Source organism: Larus michahellis, chromosome 4 (assembly GCF_964199755.1).
Source record: "Larus michahellis chromosome 4, bLarMic1.1, whole genome shotgun sequence".
Lineage (NCBI taxonomy): Eukaryota > Metazoa > Chordata > Aves > Charadriiformes > Laridae > Larus > Larus michahellis.
In genome coordinates, this window is record NC_133899.1 from 26522490 (window position 1) to 26529680 (window position 7191).

The 7191-nt window shown below is 44.6% G+C and overlaps 1 long non-coding RNA gene across 1 annotated transcript in view; it reads right to left on the reverse strand.

Annotated features, from left to right (window-relative positions):
- Positions 1–6963, reverse strand: part of LOC141742115 (uncharacterized) — a 30344-nt gene extending 23381 nt beyond the window's left edge. The window contains exons 1-2 of the long non-coding RNA XR_012586593.1: positions 6885–6963; positions 6248–6381 (exon numbers count right to left, since the gene is read on the reverse strand). This is a non-coding gene — a long non-coding RNA (uncharacterized LOC141742115). The remainder of the gene's footprint in view (positions 1–6247; positions 6382–6884) is intronic.
- Positions 6964–7191: the final 228 nt, after the last annotated feature.

Below are 7191 nucleotides of genomic sequence, written 5' to 3' on the forward strand. Positions count from 1 at the left end.
GCAGCCTTTATTTTTCTGCCTCAGAAAACACTAATCAATGGTCGGGTTGTGAGCCTAGAAGTGCCACTGAAACGACATCCTGACCTCAGAACAGGAGTCACAGAGGAGAGCTTGGGAACTACTCGTTTTCTTTTCCTATTCACGTGTCGATAATGTACCTGCAGCGGAACGTAAGATTCTGCTGTAATCAAATGCATTTTGAGTGTAAATACACCTTAAACTGGATGTTAACACCTGTGGATCTCTGTGGAAGGCTGAGAGCGCGGAGGTTGGCAAGTGCCCGTGCCCGATCTCACCTCCGCCCTGTAAGCGAACGCCTTGTCGCAGACAAGCATGTTCCGCTTGTTCCTAACTGTCTGCGGGGTCGCTCCACTGTTCATCGACCCAATAAAAATTACCAAACAGAAGTTTCCACTTTTTTTTTTTTTTAAACTGGAAGCTTACAGTGTGCAGGTAAATGAAGATGGAAAACAAGTCAAGGGAAACCAAAATTAACATCACTCTTCTAAGAACGTACAGGCATGAATATGTACGATACATTAGAGATTTGACTGATGAATGACCCGTAACTCATCAGAAGTAATGGCTTACACTGAGTAATGGAGCCTTCTCTTTCAAGATGAAACATTAGTCACTTAAATGCCTTCCACATCACACCGCAAAAAACCTTTTGCCTATTTAAGTACTGTTTTCTTTATAAGAATTTTTAAAAAAAATCGTTCCTTGTTTAAATATGCTGCCCCACTAGTCAAAATAAATACTCCAGCCCCTACTTCCTTGCATCACCTTTGGCTTTGCTGCCATTGCTTTGTCAGCGTTCAGCGGTTCTTTGTTTGAAGAAGGGAAGGGGGCCCGTTCCCCGTTATCCAGGAGAGAGATGAGAAACACCACAGCTACCCTGGGCAGGCAGAGCTGGAGGATGGGCTCAGCCGCGGGAGCCAGGATATTGCGCAGACCCGGTAAATTCTGAGAGAGACATTCCTCTGCGTACTCAGATGCTCTGGGTGCCTGTGGACCCACAAAGGATGAACAAACAGTGGCACTGCCTGTTGCATTATATACGTTTAAGACGTTTGGAGGCTTTTTCACCCAAAGTCAGCCACATGCGTGTTTTGTCTTTCTGCAGCGTCTCAGACAAAGCCATGAAACCAGAACCGCTGGGACTTGGCAAACCAAGAGCTTGGGTCAGGTAGTCAGGAGAAGAGATGGTGCCTCCAGACTTGTTCAGCATTGGACACTGGGCAAATCCAGACCTGTTTTTCCTGATTAAGAAGTATTTAGGAACGTTGTCCATGCAAAACTTCTAATGCAATGTGATGCGTTTCTCTGTGTTTGCTCTGGAAAGCGATGGCTTTGTCCCACACATTTTTCATGAACAATTCAAATTCTCACAATTTAATTTAATTTCATCTTTCTCTCCCTATTTGCCCATTAACCTCACGTAAAGCTATCCACGTCATCATGTCTACCTGCCCTTCACCACCACTGGTGCTTCGAAGCCAACATCACGCTCCTCTTGAGCTGCCAGGGGAGGAGGAGAACAGGCAGAGCGCTGGGGTGTCTCCTGCCTCCTCCATGCTCCACACTTCTGAGCTTCTCATGAACCCTTCCCTCCTAGACTGCCACAACTCGGCCAGAGATACGAAAAAGGCCATGCGTCGTCCTTACCGTTCATTAAGTAAAAACGATTTCGGAAAGGTAATTTTGCTAAGGGTTTCACCAAAGATTGAAGCAAATGTCGTCTGAGGTCAGCTTTTCTGCTCCGGTTTACAAAGCGGCACTGGAAAACCAACCGCATAATGGTTTATGCTGCACTGTATTGCATTTGCTATTTGATGGTCTGGTAACACTTTAATAGTCTTGAATGAGCATTTAATTTAGATTTAATAGGGCAGCTTCTCTGTTGTAATTAAATATCAATTGATTGTTAAAAGAGCACTTGCTAGATTTAATATATAAAAGATAAACCTGGTTTGCTATATAATTAACTCAGAACACAACAATAAAAGTGCAATTAAATTTCTAGAACACAGAACTTGCAAAAAAGTTTATCAAGTTGGTGGACGTGAGAGGAATTAAATAAAAATTACATTAAAAATTGTGCTTAATAGTGATCCTAAGAGCTAATAATTAAGTCGGTTAACTATTGACGATTTTGACCTTTGATGTAGAAATTCCTTTGAGATGGAAATCAAACAATGAAAGTGACTGTTCCCACCAGGTGTTGCTGGTATCCAGAGACAGTTTCCTTCAAACAGCTATAGAAAAAATGTCAGGCATCTAGTGCAATTTTAATGTTTTCTTCTGCATTAACAGTTAGTGTTTATCATATCTGCGCTTCAAAAAAAAAATCAGCCTTTTAAATATTTAAATTCACCATAATTTACAGACAGTTAATTAACTCCCATTCTATTTTTCTTTTATTTGCTTTTGCCGTAACTCCTGCAGATTTTTTTTTTTTTTAATAGGGTCTGTCACTTAAAAATGGAACAACCTGAAAAACCAGTGTTTTTTAAACACAAAGCAGTGGCTTTGACTGTTCACCCTGAAAAGCCATCCATGTGCAGAGCATTAATCCTGCATCAGAATTGGCCTCCCCCAAACTAGCTAGAGAAAAAACAAAATCATAAATGATGCAAGCATCTTAGAAAGTGGCTGGCTTTGCTCTGACCTTCCATGACATATGTAAGGCCCCTCACTAGTAAATTAAGACGTTTTCTCATTACAAGACATCACCAAGGCCCTCTTCGCAACTATGCCGCCCACACGCGTCTTGCAAAGTAGTGACCGTGCCTCCAACACGCCTTCCTCCCCCCAACACACGCTGCCCACCCACACCAAACAATAACACAGCAGAATATCAACAACTTCTGTTCTGCCCAGGGTCCCTGGCACAGACAGCACAACCCGCCGTCTACCAGCCACCTTCAATCATTTTTCTTCCATTCAAATTTACGCTTTTTCAATAAATGCCATTTAAAATAAAGCAGCCGTTGTTCCATGCCGGGACGCCCCCCCACCTTGAATTCTGTTGGTGTGTATGACGGTGCTGCATCGGCCACGCCACGGGCAGACCCCCCCCGGCTGTCACAGAGCACGGGGTAGGAATCAGCGGCGTGTTTGGCCGGACACGGGGGAGCAGAGCGAAGTCACCATCGCAGGTGGGACTCGCCTGCCCCAGCCACACCTACCTGGTTTCATGCCGACAAATCCCACAGATGCAGGCTTGAGTGTGTCGCAATATTTATTTCTTATTTTTTATTTTCTTTATGGGACTTCTTTTTCATTTTCCCTGAAATTACCTGTCAAAACCGTTCCACGTGTTCAACAAAAAAAGTAAAACCAAGATTGATTTTTAAGTCAAGTCTTTCCCTGAAAAGCTCGAGAAGGATATGTTTTATGCAATGAAAATAGAATTGCTAATAGCTGGAAAGTCTTTTGGGGTGCTGGTGCACTGTGCAAAGGATGGCAGAAGCAGGAAGGAGAGAGAGATGGATGCGCAGGCCAGTGTGATGGGCAAAGGGGACATTAATGATAGCTTTTGTCACACAGCCCCTTCGGGTGCTGTGACTTTGGGAAGAGGGGTTGGACTGAATCCAGTTCTGGGCTACTGTGTCCAGTGGTGGGCTCCCCAGGTCAAGAGAGACAAGGAACTACTGGAGAGAGTCCAGCGGAGGCTACAAAGATGATGAGGGACTGGGGCATCGCTCTGCTGAGGACAGGCTGAGAGCCCTGGGGCTGTTCAGCCTGGAGAAGAGCAGGCTGAGAGGGGATCCCATCAATGCTGAGCAATATTTTAATGGGCGGGTGGCAAGAGGATGGGGCCAGACTCTTCTCAGTGGAGCCCAGCAACAGGACAAGGGGCAACGGGCACAAACTGGAACACGGAAAGTTCCATCTCAACATGAGGAACAGCTTTTTTGAGGGTGGCAGAGCCCTGGCACAGGCTGCCCAGAGAGGTGGTGGAATCTCCTTCTCTGGAGACATTCCAAACCCGCCTGGACGCGTTCCTCTGCCACCTGCTCTGGGTGACCCTGCTTTGGCAGGGGGTTGGACAAGATGACCTCCAGAGGTCCCTTCCAACCCCCACCATTCTGTGATTCTGTGACTTCCATTTAATTCACATTTTTTCCACTGAACATGAGAGACGCACAGATTAAAAAACGACTCCAGTGACAGGACTGCTGAGCGCAGAGAGGACAGCCTCTTCAATCACGCCGTTTGCTTTTGTCCAGATCGTGCTTTCAGATGAGTCCGGGTAGAAATGAAGTGGAACACGATAAGTTTTCTTGCAGCTGCCATACCCTGGCCAGAGAGCCCCGGGTTTATTTATGCTTCAGAGGCGTAACAAGCCCGTGTTTACAGCACACTGGAGCCAGCTTGGAGGACACAGTAGAAGTAGACTTACCTGCAGGCTGAATTTTATTAGAGCTTGAAAAGCCAGTGAGCAGCGAGCTGGGAAGCAAATACTACTGCTTAAGAGACAACGGCACGTTTCAGACCACAGGATAAAATAATGGAGCAAATTCATCACCAGTTGAGCTGTACCAGCACTGGCAGCTCTTGTTCCTCTGTGCCCATCTGTTCCCAGGTGGAAACTCACCTTTAGGAGTATTTGCGCGGCTGGGATGTTTGAGAGGAGCTGAGCAGAACAGAAAATATGGTGGATGTTGGTAAATGAGAGGGCTGGCTGCAGGCATTGCAGTGCCTGATGTACAGAGCAGCGCGTGTCCCTGCATGTGTGCCCGTGCACGGACACCCACCCCCTGGGCACCTCTCCATCTGCCCAAACCACCACAGCCTCCCCGGGGACGAGGACCAGACCATCAACCACTTCTCTTCATTACTGTTAACCGGCCATCAGGAAGGAAAGATTTATAGAGATCGCTTTTATTTGGCCAAAATATCCTGCATCGAAGAGACAGTTTTTGGACCTCCTGCAACAATGATGGCTAAAGCATCCCTGCATCTTTATTTTCCATGAAAAATGTGCTTGTCCACCCAATCCCTAAAAGCCTGGTCCCTTTAGCACACACACTCTTAGGGCAAGGAGCGGCTGTTGCTAGGGACTTCAAATCATAGGATCACAGAATCATCTAGGTTGGAAGAGACCTTTAAGATCATCGGGTCTGCCACGGTGAAACCCTAAACTGGATAAAACCTCTAAACTCCACCCTAATATAAACATTTGGCACTAAAGCAAAAACCTTCATTAAGGCCAAAAACGTCCTGTATTTACTCAGTACAGACAAAGGCAGAACTGAGAAACCTCCCTCTCGATGGCTGGAGAGAAAAATCTGACAACTCATTCCTAAAACTCAAGAACTGCAGCCATTAAGTAACACGGGGGACAACTGCTGCGGCAGGCAACTCGTCCTTACACCGACAAGCTTTTTGCCCTAAATCACTTCCCAGTCTCAATTGTGTGATGTAAAAACTGAAATGGAACAAAGCGCTCACCTGCCGTTACTTTTAGCACAACAGCAAGGATGCGCTTGGACTTTTATGCTTGATTTTTAGGTCTTACTTGCATATCTTATTTCTCCCCAAAATGCTTGTAGAAAATTAGCACCAACCTTCTGCAACTCACAGGGCACAATTTACCAGTGCGTAAACCTTACTTCCACGTAGCTCAGAAATAGCAAAGCTTAAAGGCTTTGCAGCTGAGAATCAAACTGATCCAGCTCTCCGGAGAGTTAATGCAAAATCTCCCATTGACTTTTATAGGCATTAGAGCAGACCCTCGGCTGACTTTCTAATCTACAAAGGGAAAATAATTGAGATTTCCAGAAAATTGCCTCAGCATTATTTTAACACTAGAAATGTTTCTGCTTGGAAACAGTAGACTTTGCATGTTTTTCTCCCAATCCAAAGATAAAACTGTTCCCATAAAAAATACTTTGTTAAAATGCTTTTTGGAGAAGGTCCCATCCTTGAAAGACACATTTGCTAAGGATACCTCAGAAGTGACTTTCTCATTTGAGATCACCTCATTTACACCAGAGTGGTAATTGCTCATATCATTACTTTCTAAGTAGGCAGTAACTTTCTTTCTCCTTCCTTTCCTCCTGCCAAAAGCCTTCCCACTCCTGTCTTTATAGCTACTTTTCTCCCCCCCTCCAACCCTTTATTATAGCAAGGAACTAATTAAAACACAAACATTTCTAGCATTAGCACAACAGGAAGGATATAGATCAGGAATATAGCATCAAGAAATATTAAAATTAAGGTTGTTCTTGGAACTTACCTGGTGCTCCTTTTTCCCGGGAACCAACCGTGGTTCCAAGCAGAAGCTTCATCCCTTTCCTCCAGAGGCGCAGGATGAGATGTCCCGCTATTCGGGCTCATCTGTGGACAAGTTCAGGGGACGGGCCTCTCCTCCTAGTGAAAGGAAACGGACAGTAATTTGTTGAAATGTAGCAAGCGGATTGTCAAGCTGAAATTTTAATGAGAGAAGACAGATAGAAAATCTTAATTTTCAGAATACATGCAGGTATGTAAGTCCTCAGCCTTCATAGTGGACTAGTGTTATTTCAGTGGATTTCTTTATATCAGCTTTCGCTTGTTTTATTTATTTTTCAAGATAGAAAGACCACAAGAACGAGGAGAACTTCAAACTTCAGGAAAAGCCTCTCCCTCACCACCCCTAAAAAAAAAATTTACTGTAAAAATGGGTTATTTACTTATTTAAATACTTTCATTTTAGGGACTTGGTTTAGTGGTGGGCTCGGCAGCGTTGGTCTATGGTTGAACTTGATCTTAAAGGTCTTTTCCAACCTACAGGATTCTGTGATTTTGGTAACGTAACACATCCCCACTGAAGCATTACCCCAAACTTCTGGCATTTTCCCCTTCCGAGTGAGGTTCCGAAAACGCACACGTACAGAAAATTAGAGCTGTACAAATCCATCGGCGGACGCTGCCGCTCAGACTTCCTCCACCTTCTTCTCTATTTAGAGCTCTGGAAAATTTTTGTAAGTGGAGAGCTTGGCTGCAGCCTCTCCACTAACAAGCGCCTTCATTAGCATTCAATTTACATCAGCAGAATGAAGCTTCCTTTATTTTTTTTTTTCCTTGCAGGAAGAACAAACAAAAGCTTTATTATTCTCTGCATTGTCTGCAGAAGTCAGGCAACTCATTGGCTTCAGCAAAGATCAAATATTAATGCCATATTCCAAGCAGGATTTTTGA